Source organism: Centropristis striata, chromosome 1, assembly GCF_030273125.1.
Source record: "Centropristis striata isolate RG_2023a ecotype Rhode Island chromosome 1, C.striata_1.0, whole genome shotgun sequence".
Taxonomy (NCBI): domain Eukaryota; kingdom Metazoa; phylum Chordata; class Actinopteri; order Perciformes; family Serranidae; genus Centropristis; species Centropristis striata.
In genome coordinates, this window is record NC_081517.1 from 24,203,388 (window position 1) to 24,217,786 (window position 14,399).

The following is a 14,399-nucleotide window of genomic DNA, read 5'->3' on the forward strand; positions in this document are numbered from 1 at the left end:
CCTTTCCCCGGCTCATCTATTGGTTGCTGATTGTGTTACGTCACTGAGACTTGAGATAATATCAGACACGTTTGATATGATCAAACCCAAGACTAGGAAAAGACTGATATGAAACAGAGCAGATTATTACCTTAAACTTAACCATGGAGATGACGGAGCGCCGTGACTCCAGTAAAAATCCTAGATTTACTAAAGACTTTTAGTTTTTAGTCTGGGACTGTGGAGATCATTTGGTGTAAGCCCAACATTACATACTGTCAGCCACATATAACTCTGTTATACTGTTGTACAGTGCACCCAAATAAACTTATATTATGCTGACCAAAAGTAATAATAATAATAACATATATATATTGTGGAACAGAAGATCAACAGAAGTTATGAAAAGGTGGAAAAAACAAGAAATAAATGTCAAAACAACATAAGGAAAAACAGCATGCTTTTACATAAATTATATTTTGCAGCTTCAGAAATGCAGTAAATTCATCTGATGTGGCCATCTGTTCCCAGCACCTCTCAAATCACCCCTTAACCTATTTTAGGAGAACAGATTGTAACATATTCCTCTTTACTGACAGTGTCAAAGTGTTGTAAGTAACAATATGACCAGTTTCATGATTTGTTTAACTATTCAGAGCTCCCAAAATCTGCACTCTCATTGACTGTGAGGAGAGTTTTTCTTGCCAATAAATCCAGAGCAGCAAGTAAAACAGAACTGGACAAAAGAAGAAGAATGAATGGGCCTCATTCACCAATATCTTCTTAAGAATCTTAGATTCTTTCTTAAGAAGATTTCTAAGAAGACCCTACGTCAGATTCATCAATGTGTTCTTAAGCCGCTGAATTGTTTGCAGCCGTGTTCTTAAATTGATGAATGCCATCTCCTCGTGCCAGGTGAGTCTAATTAACATAGGATTAGCATAGGTAGCTGCCCATTAATGCCCATAAAAGGGCCCATAAAAAGGAGTGCAGGGCCGTGTGTAGACGCCTCACAGAGGAAACAGCAACAAAATGTCTAAAGCAAAGCGTAAATCCGTTGGAGCACAGGTAAAAAGAAAAAAAAAACTTTGTCAGTTCAGAACGAGAAGTTCTGCTGCAGGAGATCACTTGGAGGAAGAAAATTATATTAAGCAGCCTTAGTGCAGGTTGCACCAACACAAACAAAAAGGAGGCCTGGGACGCAGTTATGCGTGCAGTGGATGCATTAAAATGAACAAGAAACTGAAGAAAACGATGTTCTAATAATTTTTTCCATGACTGTACACACTGCTCAAAAAAATAAAGGGAGCACTTAAACAATACAATGTAGAGTAGAGTAACTCCAAGTCAATCACACTTCTGTGAAATCAAACTGTCCTTGAATGTGTGCTATCACTAATGGACGGCATGATTTCCGATTACTTGATTCATGTTAAAGCGTTGGCACATTTAATTTAATTAAAATGAAAAATGAAAAAAATGAAATGGATAGATAAATACAAAAATATGACAGAAATTTCACTGTAATGTATTTTATTGAACTCAACAAAAGAAGACAACACAACCATGTCAGCATGTTGTGCTGAAATGTGCTTAAGAGTACTGTAGAACCTGATAATGTAATAAATTCCCGATAATGTAATAACCCCGATAATGTAATAACTATAATGTAATAAAGTATAACACCAAGCACCTTTAGATTTCAAGAAGCTGTTGAATGCATTCGTGTGTCATGGATACCTCGTTTGTGAAAAATGGATGAACGGGTCAAAAGTTAATAAACATTCAAATTTGACCTGTTGGTGGCGCTAGAGCTCTTGAGCTAGAGTTGCCTACACAGTATCACCACTTGAACCCAAGTAATGGGGGGTCTGCTGTTAAATTATTACAATATTGTGGAATTATTACATTATCAGGACTTGTGAAATGAAGGCTAACCTGATAATGTAAAAACCTCCCATTAATGTTATACTTTATTAAATTATTGGTAAAAAGTGTATTACATTATTGGGAAATGCACTTTATTACATTATCGGGAATTTATTACATTATCCGGTTCTACAAGTACTCCTGAGTGTTCCTAGGATTTGTTCTTACCGAAGAAAAATCCTGGATAAGAAAAAAATTCATGAATGCTACAATCTTCGTAAAATCTTCGTAAGTAGGACTTAAGAATAAATTTGTTCTTAAGAACGGTTCGTGAATGAGGCCCATTGTTTGTGACCAACGAGTTTCTTCCATCTCTTCCCGTTTAGCAAGAAGGCAGAGGCTAATTTACATATTTAAATTCATCATTTTCACTTAATATCCAACAACATACCCCTTCTGGCATACCATTTTTCATAAGCTACAACGCTTTCAGGACTTGTTCTAACAATTTCAGCACATGTGGGTAAAAGCCTCATTTCTCCCAAGATGAGTTCAGGATCTTAATCACAAGTCTTCTTCAATGCAACATGACATTCATTTTGTTGTGGTCCAATTTGGAGTGAAATTACTTGCTACCTTTTCAGTGAGAAGTCACTCCCACAGTGCACTGTGTGTTTCATCTTACAACATTTATCTGTTCACAGTGTGTTTTCATTTCATTAAAGTTACTGTCACATTTTGGTTGCTTAAAGATGTCCTGATCAGTTCTGTGCACATAAAAGTTGCAGAAAAAAACAAGATGAGAAAAACCAAAATGCAAAGCAGCAGTCCACAAATCAATGGGTGATGTCACAGTGAGTATGTGAATTTTTGTACTCGTAAATAATCGCTGTGAAATCTACAGTTATTTACTGTATGATTCACAGTTCATCACTGTGTTTGATTTTACAGTATAATTCTGTATAATTTACAATAAAAATCTGTCCTTGTGACAAAATTACAGTAGTTAAATCATTAAATGATGTTTAAATAATTAACTTAAAGTTTTTCATACAAAACACAGTACAGAAATCAACTGTAAAACAGTAAATGTATTAATATTATTTTCTTTAGTGTATAGAGTATTTACCTGCAATTACTATTTATTTATATGAAAAGTAATGATAACATTTTTATCAAGTTAACAGCATTGTTTACTGTGCCATATTGCCATAACAGTTTTTTTATTCTTACAGTAAACAAATCAGTACTGTATACACAACTAAAAATCAGTGTTTAATTTTTTTTTTTATTTTACAGTAAAGAAACCAGTATTGTAAATGAAACTAAAATCACAGTGTTCAATTGTTTTTATTTTTATTTTACAGTATAAAAAACAGTGCTGTAAATAAAAATACAGTAGTTCTACTGTAAATAATCATCACAGTAAGTTACTTGTTATTTGCTGCCAATAAGTTACTGTAAAAATCACAGTAAATTATTTACAGTGTACAGTCTATATAATTTGAAAATGTAAATATAAAACATAGAATGACTGTGCTGTTGTTAATTACACCTTGAGGCCTCATCTGGTCAATGTAAGGCAGGGATGCGAGACTTAAATGCTGGAGGGGGCCACAATTTTTCATGGACACACAAGGCCACATATAGGACCGTGCACTTAGCCAGATATGATGAAACTGCAATTTTAAATATGTTTACAGTGCAGTAACTTAACATATTGCATGCTAAAATGCATGTATAACAGTATGAATAGGAATACAAAAGGTTTGAAGCAAATAAAAAATAACCACAAAGGAAGATTTCTTTTGCTTTCCGATAGATCATTTACAGCAGTTTTTTGTCACTTCTTCACCACTGCAAACCTGTTTTTTAAGAGCCTGACTGATTGTAGATTTTCAAAACTTATTCTGATAGCTGGTACTTGAAAATAAGAATTTATTTAATTCTGGTATTTGTTAACGAGGGAAATGTTTTTGGCAAGATTCCTTAAATTTGGTTTAGTAGGAGCTGTGTTAAAGATATGTCTGAGTTAGATATTTTACAGTTGAACAATCACCTATCACAACAAAACAATGACTCATTTTTTTTTTACAGTAAACTTCACTGAAAGTTATGTTAAGTATGAAAAAAAATTGTGATTTCTTTTTTTTTTCAGCGCAAGAACAGCAACAACATTAATTGCAAGAAGTAATTTTGTGCATTTTTACACTGCGCTTTTAAGATTTCATGCTCAAATGCATGTAGTTGCACTGAGGGTGCGGGTCGTATGCGGCCCCCGGGCCTCCAGTTGCCCATCCCTGATGTTAGGGTTAGGAGAGAGGGCAGGGTGCCCGGAGTGGAGACACTGGTGCTGGTTGAGCAGTCTTGCATAGCCAGGCCGATCTCCTCAGCACTGTGTCTGGCTACACTAATTATCACTGGGGGAAAAAACACACGGGCTTGCTTGTATTCCTTTAAACCAATCAAAATCATCTTTGGCTGAGCAGGAGCCAGGATGTAGCAGCAGAACCCCTGCAAAACAGGTAGTGGAAGTGCAATAAAATGCCACATGAGAGAAGCTTCCAATGTTCCAACAGTATTTATCCGGTGAATTAGACCACTGCTGGACTATAATGTGAATTATAATACCATTTCAGTAACAGAGAAGGATAAACATACAACGACTGGCAATGCTTACTTAGTGTGAACGAGATATTATGCAAACTAAAGAGCACATTTAAACTTTCAACTGAGACAGATTGACTTATTGCTGAGCATAACTTATTTCCCCTACTGAGCTCAGACACCTGCACTTTTATGGCTGTGCAAATACTTCTACATGTACAAGAAATAAATTAATATGTCAGTCTGTGTGTGTGTGTGTGTGTGTGTGTGTGTGTGTGTGTGTGTGTGTATTTGGACATACATATATTTGCATGTGCTGTGTGTCTACAGTTGCACTGTTGAGCTCAGTAGTGAAAGAGTGATTGTGAAGCGATTGCAGTGATAAATGCACATATTCTAACCAGATGTCTATGGAATAAATCAGGCATGCTATCTCTCTGCCCCTTGATGAATGACACATCACACGTAGAAGTGCAGATCTGAGCAAAATGGCTTCATATGGACAAAAAACAGCAAGTCAGATAGAGAGAGCTGCCGTGAGGAGTGGTGGAAAACATGCATATGTATCACTGTTCATAACCCAGGTGTGTTTTTTTAGATGACTTGTTTCGTCTGTAGAAGAGAAGGAAGAATATTTAATACTAAAGACTAATCATTTTTGAAAGAAAGAAAAAGCATTTCATTTTTGTTGACCTTTGGGTCTCATGCAAGAATCTTTCAGTTTGGATGATAAATTGTGCATGTGAGCAACTTTTTCTTTCCTGTCTGTTCTTAGGTCAGATCAAAATGTGAATATGCCCTGGACCAAAACATAACCAGATATGCACAAAAGCAGACTCATGTTTCTAAATATTAATAATGGGGACAAAAAGCTATTTACTTTATGAAAACACAGATGAAAATTGTTCGAATTGAGGCCTTCATTTTAAATGTTTACACACATTAACCCTTTAACCCCTTTTTGTATCCATTTAGTAATTGTAAAACTATTTTTTAAAATATTTTTCTTACAATAATACAAATATTAGTATACCAGCATTTGTCATTTTGTTAAAAATGGAATTAGATGTCATAGTCATGATTTCCACATATTTATTCTATATAATTACCATATTTACTTGTAAATCATCTCAGAAAGTGACAAAAACTACATACTTCATGAATTATTTCAGCATATTTATGATGTAATAACATTAAATGTTTCATATTTACAGCAATGAATGATTATGGTTATGATTTTATAGCACATAGTTCATTATAATGACATTAGATTAATACCGCTAAGCTAACCATAAAGCGCCAAATCGACCATTTGGTTGAGATAGTTTTTAAAAAATTATTATACATTCTTTTTTTGTGGAATCATTTAACATTAGTCTCTGCAGTAAGGCGTCTGACAGTAGGATATGTCAAAAAAATGTACCTACCTTTCAAAATTTCACCAAAAACAGGCCAAATGTCTGGAGTGATTTTCTTGTTTTCGATTTCCTGGTTGGAGGCGGGACTAAGAGGCATTTAACTATTTAAAGACACAGTGACATCTAGCAGACTATTTTAGAAAAACAAACCTCAGCAAAGTGGTAGAGATGCTCAATCAGGTGGATTTCAGTTAAGCTCTCCTTTCATTGAGATATGGTTACTCAAAATGTGCTCTGCCATATGGTTGAGCAGGCAGTTAAAGGGTTAAAGATGGTTAGATCAAAATTAGACCGGTATTCCTGCACACATCCAGAGTTCACCCAAGTTGAACTCCATGTGATGTGAAGATGTGTATTTGCTATTTTTCTTTGCCACCAGATCAAATATTTGGCCCCATCACTCTCAAAGAATGGAAGTGTACGGGAGGCTGATATTTACCAATGTCACACTCACAGAGATGTGACAACCACCTCAACTGTGGGTTTACTGGCCTCTGTCCTCCTAACCAGGGTCAGAATAAAAGCTTTGATCAGGGACCTCACATGTTTGCCACGGAATGAAATGTGAGCAAGGCCTCGGAAAGACTTTCTGCACCAGAGCTGTGAGAAGTGTTTTTATATTAATATTATTACAATGTTGAGATTGTTAGCGAGTGCCAACATGTGTGGCTAACGGGCTGGTTGCTATGTTGCTGTTTGATGCACTAAATATTGTCTCAACCATTTATTTCTAATGGACAAACACCACAGGTGTACAAAAGTGATAAAAAAAGAGCCAACATTTGATTTAACATCCAGTGTGTTCAATCAATTAATCAACTGTTATTTTTAAAGCATATTTCAAACAGATCAAATGTATTTCAAAGTGCTTTTTCAGATTAAAATAAAAAACAACAACATGTATAGAAGAATCAGAAATGGAGATCAGTGCACACTGAGTTCTAAAATATTAATAGGTAAATAAATAGGTTTCAGGTCCACGGAAATTTGAGTTATTCCGTGGCTATTCCACGGATTTTGAGTTAAGCGAATCCGTGGCTATTTCACGGATTCCTGTGAGACCATGTTCATATTTACATTTAAAATTATTCGTAGAGTATGATTGTGTTTTTAAAGAATAAAAAAAAAAGTATTTCAAGTTTTTTCTACTCAAAATCCTATTTTATGGTTCAAAATGTTGATCCAGTAATGCAGAATGAAAAGTATTTTTTAATAAATGAACTCCAGAAGGTCAAATTAACTTTTTTCATTTTCAGATATCAGCCCCATCTTACCCTCACTCAAATAACATTACATCGTAAATTTAGACAATTTATCAAACTGTGCAGCTCCTTCTGGAGACACACAAGACTTTAGAGACTTCAGCTGTAAATAGTCATGTGACTGTGTTCAGAAGCCCTGTGTGGACAAAGTCATGGAACCTTTGTGACAGAGGAACTATATTTGTCAGAGAGAAAACTCTGACACAACAGGAGGGTTAAATGGCATCCAGTTAGATACTGAACATGTTTAATCGACATTCTCTAGTGAGAAGAACAGACTTGGCTGCTGGGCATGTTTCATGCCCAGTTCAGCGTTGTTAAATTTTCAGTTCTTAGATCAGGGATGGGCAACTTAAATGCTGGAGGGGGCCACAATTTTTCATCAACACTACCACAGGGCCACATACAGGATTGTGCACTTAACCAGATATGCAGAATATACAGAAACTGCAATTTTAAATATGTTTACAGTGCAGTAACTTAACATATTTCATGCTCAAATGCATGTAGAACAGTATAAATAGGAATACAAAAGGTTTGAAGCAAATAAAAAATAACCACTTACTGTGATTTTTTTTTTTTTCAGTGCGACAACATTCATTGCAAGAAGTAATTTTGTGCATTTTTACACTGCACTTTAAAGATTTCATGTTTTTGTTCATTTTGTGTTTTTTTTTTTTGTTCATTTTGAGTCTATTTGTTTATTTTATGTCTATTTGTTTACAGTGCAGTAACTTATAGTATATTACTATACTATATATAGTATATTACTATACTATATATAGTATAGTAACTACAGTAACTTAACAAGAAGTAATTTTGTGCATTTTTACACTGCACTTTTAAGATTTCATGCTTAAATGTATGAAGTGGTACTGAGGGCCACTTCAAGTGAGGGTGCGGGCCGTATGCGGCCCCCGGGCCTCCAGTTGCCCATCACTGTCTTAGATCTTAATTTGTTTACAACGGATTGATAAATTAATTTTGCGTTTGTAAAATAAAAATGCATATTTTGGCACTAAGTCAATTTAATGGCAACATAATTTCACAAAGGACGTCATTGGTTGATGAACTGATTAATTGATATAAGAGTTATATAAGAGCATGTAATGAATCACATTTGGTTGTGATTTGGTCTTGTTGTTGATGCTATTTAAAGACTAATAGATTATACAGTATTTTTTTATAACAACACAGAAGATATCAGTGCCAGCATTTGTTCTAAAGGATACAAATAATTAATTGGTCAATCTTGAAGGTTCATTAACTGAAAAGAGCTAGCCATCAGCAATGTATGGACATATCACTAATCACACAAGTACATTTTTTTAAATTTATAACATACATTTTTATTTCAGTCTGTGAAAGGTCAGTCAGTCGTTATTAACTTAAAATTGAAGCCTTGAGATGCTTTCAAAACACCTCCTTTAAGTTGCATCACTCAGACTTTTTATTAATACAGGTTTGTTCTCAGCGAGGCATAGCAACACATGTGTACTTTCCAACAGCTGCACAGAAATACATAGCTGGATAAACAATCATTCCATCTGGTTAACAAGTGTGTGTAGCAAAGCCTGATACACTGTATCATCTTACTCTGAGCCGTAGAAACCCATTTCTGTCAAAAACCTATTAAAAACACATCAGGGAGTCACACTGTCACTGGGTGACACCATGAACACACACAGTAGTTTATTTGGACACACATCCTACTGCTACAAAGACTCACTTAAAACATCAAATGTGAATTAATCCGCCACCAAATATAGTCCCCATCTAATCACAGTTTATCTTAATTTCCTTTACCTTTTTTTTTTTTTTTAAAAGAAAATCCTAATTTGAGACCAGGTTTTTTTTATGATTCAACTTTTATTGAGTTTTAAATGTATAATTTATAAGACCAAACAAGGGGGTCGGGGGGGAAGGCAAAATAAAGATACACAGTCTTATGACAATAAAACATAAAAGTAAAAACAATAAAATAAAAATAAGTACATAATAAGTCCAAGACAGGTAAAATTAGGCCATGCTCAACATGTTAAACTGTCTTAACAGGAGACAACTACCACACTATTGCATGTCTATTCATTGTCCCATGTGAGATTCACTGTCACTGGTAGACTCCCAGTAAACATTCCCCTGTAATGAACCCAGTTAGCCTCCACCTTCATTTCCATACCAGTCCACCAAGAACAGCCCATGATGATCAGTGTATGCAGATACATTTTAGCTACCCTGTAAAGAATATAGTCTTAAAAACATTCCCCATTTCTCAATATATTTATCAATATCATACCAGGCCCTCTGCATCAGTCCACTTTCTCATTATCATCTGTTTGAGACCAGGTTTTAAAGATATACACAGTCAGTTGTTGCCAATGTGCTGGGGGTCAACAGCCAGAGTATTATTGTATTATAAGACAGATGAACACATTGTTGGTTTTAGTCTTTTTATGGTATTGGTGACAGTACGACACAAATGTAGAATAGTGCCCTCCTCATCAGCAGTAATAAAAGGGATATTTAACATTAGTGTTGAGATAAGTGGAAGTTGTTATTCAGTTAACCCTTTGGAGTCTGGGGCTATTTTGTTGGTTTTTGACTCTTTTTCATTCTGCCTGTATATGCTTCTTAAATAATGATCACCATGCCATGCTGGTATCATCTTTTTCAGCACAAACTCACCTCATTATTATTTTGTCATTTTGACTTACTGGATTTTGAAACACACAAAAAAATAGAAAAAACACGTAAAAAACAAACAAAACATAGAAAAACTAATTTTTTTTACAAAAAACCCCACACAAAAACAAACAGAACACACACATAAAAAACATAAAAAATACACACAAAAATTACAAAAAACACACACAAAAAGAAAAAAATACAAAAAACACGGATAAAAACACACAACAAATGTACAAAAATTAGCCCAAAATCACACAAAAAAACCCAGCAAACACAAAAGATTGCATTAAAAATGTTGAAACACACTGCAAAATCTGAAAAATCTCTGCAAGAGATTGATGCATTAAATTGGACATGGAAACTTGTGGAAAAGCCAAAACTTTAGAGAAAAGCTGACAGCAGGGCTCCATGCTGCTTCGTTTTTACGTTGTGACGTCATGAAGAAGTCGTGCTCTGGCAATTTTGTGGACTCCAGAGGGTTAAACTGCATAAAACTTGTAAAGGCCAGAGGTGGCTAGATTTTTACATGATCCTCACCTCCTGTTGAGCAGCCCACATCACACTGCATATGAAGCAACAGCATCAACACTGTTTTCTACCCTGCTGACATGTCTAACCAGTATGATGAAATCCTCCCTCACTGTCCAATTCAATCGCTCTGCAAATTATTTAACACTGAGTGGACCTAACAACTCAATTTTTTGCCTCTTACAGTACATGATTTATGTCAAAGCACCACACTTTTACATCAATCAATTTAACAAATCTGTGTTCTTTCTCTAGTCTTGATGGTGAAAAAAGAAGATCGCACAGCAGACAAATTCATCTTTTTATTTACAGCTTACCATGATTTAAATGGTGATTATCACAATTGTCTTTCATAGTTACTGCAACTCATATTAGTTTCCTCACTCAAAAAAAAAGACAGCATCATATCCTCTATAATTGCAGTGTCAATATATGGAAATAATTCCGAGCTCACTCTTGATAAAACATTTCAAGTGTATTTTAGTGAGAGAAATAGATCAGATAGAATGATGGATTGAGTTTATATCAGTATCACTGAGAACACAGAGCAATACAGACACAGTCCATGTTCAAACTCTCTCTCTCTCTCTCTCTCTCTCACACACACACACACACACACACACACACACACACACAGCTCATATCCCATATTGCCTGGTGTTTACCAGTCATGTTGGACAGATGGATCTCGCTGAGTCATTTGCCCTCTTTACACAGCCTGTCTGTGTGTGTGTGTGTGTGTGTGTGTGTGTGTGTGTGTGTGTGTGTGTGTGTGTTTGCGTGCACACTCTTCTGTGCCTCCACATATGTCGGCATGATCTGTCGTCTTTCAGAAATAATCTATTCTGGAGTGGAATTTTCAGAACTTTGACCACAGTTCTTTGCTGTTTCCTTTTCAACAAATGACAATGAAGTGAACATGTGAAATGATCAAAAACTCTTTGTGTTTTGTATTTAGCCTGGTGTGAAATAAATCAATAAATACATCATTATTCAGTGAGAAAATGATGTGATCCGGGGATTTTAATCTTTAAAAATGTGGAAATATAAATCCCCTGATTTATGCTGCTCTGGTAATATGTTTGCTTGGAATAAACCTTTTAAGAAAGAAATAATAAAATAAAATAAAAGGAGCAAAGGGAGACTAACAACCAGAGGGAGACTGCTGTAAGGGAGCACTGCGAACACAATCTGACTGAAATAGAAAAATAATTGTGCATTATATGAAAAGTCTCCCTTTCATAAAATGTGGGTCAGTGGTTCATATGTTCTAAATGATTTAGCAGTGTCCCAATGTGAATGTAGTGGATACTTTCTTTTAAATAAAAGACGACTATCAGAACAAATTTAAAAAAGAAGAAAGCTTTTCATTATTATTATTATGATTATTATTATTCCTATGTGGAGTGTGGGCTGCAAGAAGCTCATAAAAGAACCAGAAATGACGTAAAACACTATTTGTTTGGCCAATTACATTTTGTTAGGAAACATAATAGCTTTCTGGACATTGTTCAGGGGCCATTCTTTTTTTTTTTTTTTTGTTGTTGTTGTTGTTTATTAGGAGTGTAAGATGGAACTTCACATCCTGGAGAAGTGCTTTATGGTGAGGAGAGCATAAGGGGTTTTGGATAATAAAATAAATTGTAGTCTCCCAAGTCACTTTTGACTTCTTTAGTGTTTTCAACAAGCTTTAGATTTAGCATTGCAACAGCGAATATTATAGGAAAATAAATGAAACACATTCATTTGTGCAAATAAAGTCAAAATCTGGGCAATGTTACAAAAATTGTAATTAATTTACTGTTAGAAATTAGTACTATACAAAAAATTAGATATAGGAAACTGGGTGGAGAGGAACATAAGACAATGTACACTGTAACAAAAAAAAATCTGTTTAATTTACAGTAAAATACCGGCAGGTGTGGTTGCCAGAACTTCACCATAAAAAATACAGTGGGTGGGTTTTTTACTGTAAATTTAAATGTAAATATCAGCAGACCTGTAATTTTTTACTGAATAGTCCCTTTATTTTTAGGGTCACTGTGTCCTTGTGACATTATGGTAGATCTGCTTTAATTTTACATTTAAAAAATGTTTTCTACAGTTTTAAAGTTTTGTACTATTCCTTGATTTACGATCATTAAAAACGCCTACTACAGTGATATTCAGTTTTTAATTTCATGCCCTCTTTCTGATGCAATTTAACAGTGATATACTGTAATTTCTACAACATTTTGTACATTGTGCATGTAAATGTACTGAATCAAGCACAAGATCAGTGAAATACCATGTTTTGAGAACTTGAATTGTGATATTTTATGCATACAGTTGATGCAAAAGACAACAAGTTTAATATGATTAAAGAACAGTTTAATTAATTAGATAATAAAGTATCCAATTGTACTGAGTTAAAGGATTAACTTGGTGCCTGTGGTTCTTTTGTATATTTAATTTACTTTATTTTGTGGTTAGCTGATGCTTGCTGACATGGTTCTGTCGTCTACCTGGAACCCAAATATGGTTTGCTTTGCAAACTAGCTTTCAGTCATTTAAAGTTATCATCCAGGTCGTTCTTAGTCCCCGGGGCCTAAATGTGAACATCCTGCATTATGCACTTTTAAATAGATCGCTCTGTGAACAGGTTGACGCTGCAGGGAGATCAGCTGAATATTAGCTGCACACATGTTCCCCCACTGAATGATGTTAAAAGTCAGTATAAATTAGAGAGAAAGTGCATGTTTGATATTTGGAGTCTTTTCTTTCTTTCTTTCTTTCTTTCTTTCTTTCTTTCCTTCCTCATTTATAACCAGGACTATACATTCAGCTTCAAGAAGCATTGTAAAACACAGGTCACAGTAAATTTTTGCCTTTATTTCCTGTTTTATCCATCTTCATTATGTATGAAAAAAGTTGATAAAGACGAAAATGAAGGACATTTCCACTATAATTTTAGTCAGTTTGGTAACCACAAAATACAGTTTCAGTTAGTTATCTTTTTTTTTTTGTAACCTTTGCCCTTAAAACAAAGTCTTAAATCTCAAAAAAGCCTTTAAAGAAGTGAGGACCGGCCGAAATGTCCTCACTTTGCAAAAATGTCCTCACTGTGTTGGTTAAAAACGTGGTCTGGTCCTCACTATGTAGGAAGTGCAAGAACACACACACACACACACACACACACACACACACACACACACACAACACAGGCAGACAGACAGACCAGTGATACATGATCTGTTTCTAATGTTCTTAATGTGAGTTTTGGAGATTAGATGACAGAAAATGCCACACACACACACACACACACACACACACACATGACCCCAACCCCTCTTGTAGCAACATCTGTGTGTGTGTAAGTGTGCGTGTGAGCTCTTGACGTTGATGGTTTACAAATGCAGACGAATGATCGGCGAATGACAATTCCCGTAATCGTTAGCCCTCAACCCCCCACACCCCCCTCACCCTCTGGCAATACATCAGTGAGTATGTGTGTGTGTGTGTGCTATCCATCAAGGGAGAGTGGAAAGAGGGGGAGTCCCGAGTGTCACATTTGTCTAGGAGAGGAGAGAGAAAGGGGGAGAGCAAGCTAGGAGAGAAAGAAAGATAAAGATGGTGTGTGCTCCCTCTCACTCTGTCTCTGTCCTTCCTCTCACAGCACATTTCAACACTTTTGTGTAAGGTTTTAGTTTTTGGCAAAATTATATCTGCTCAATTGCCATTTATTGTTAAAATAAACTGAACACGATAAAGTCTATATCTTTCTGCCAGAGCCATAGAAAATACAAAAACCACCCACAAAAAGCTGTTTATGACTGTAGTTTATGGCACCACTTACATCCCAAAAGGTTTTTTTTTGTTATTTCTCTTTTTTATTTTTACAACCCTATTGTAACCAGCTTTGGAATATGTATTTGGATATTTTATACAAGTAGGAAAATTCTAGTGTAAAAATACTTGATATTACTTTATTATATGGTTCCCATTGTTTCCTAATTATTTCCAGAAAATATGTAAAGGAAAAGGAAAATAACATATGTATAATTTGGCA

General features: G+C 35.1%; 1 protein-coding gene across 1 annotated transcript in view; it reads left to right on the plus strand.

Moving 5' to 3' along the window:
* The window catches only part of LOC131973446 (teneurin-3), a 752,262-nt gene that overhangs the window by 331,739 nt on the left and 406,124 nt on the right, over positions 1-14,399 (plus strand). The window lies entirely within an intron of this gene.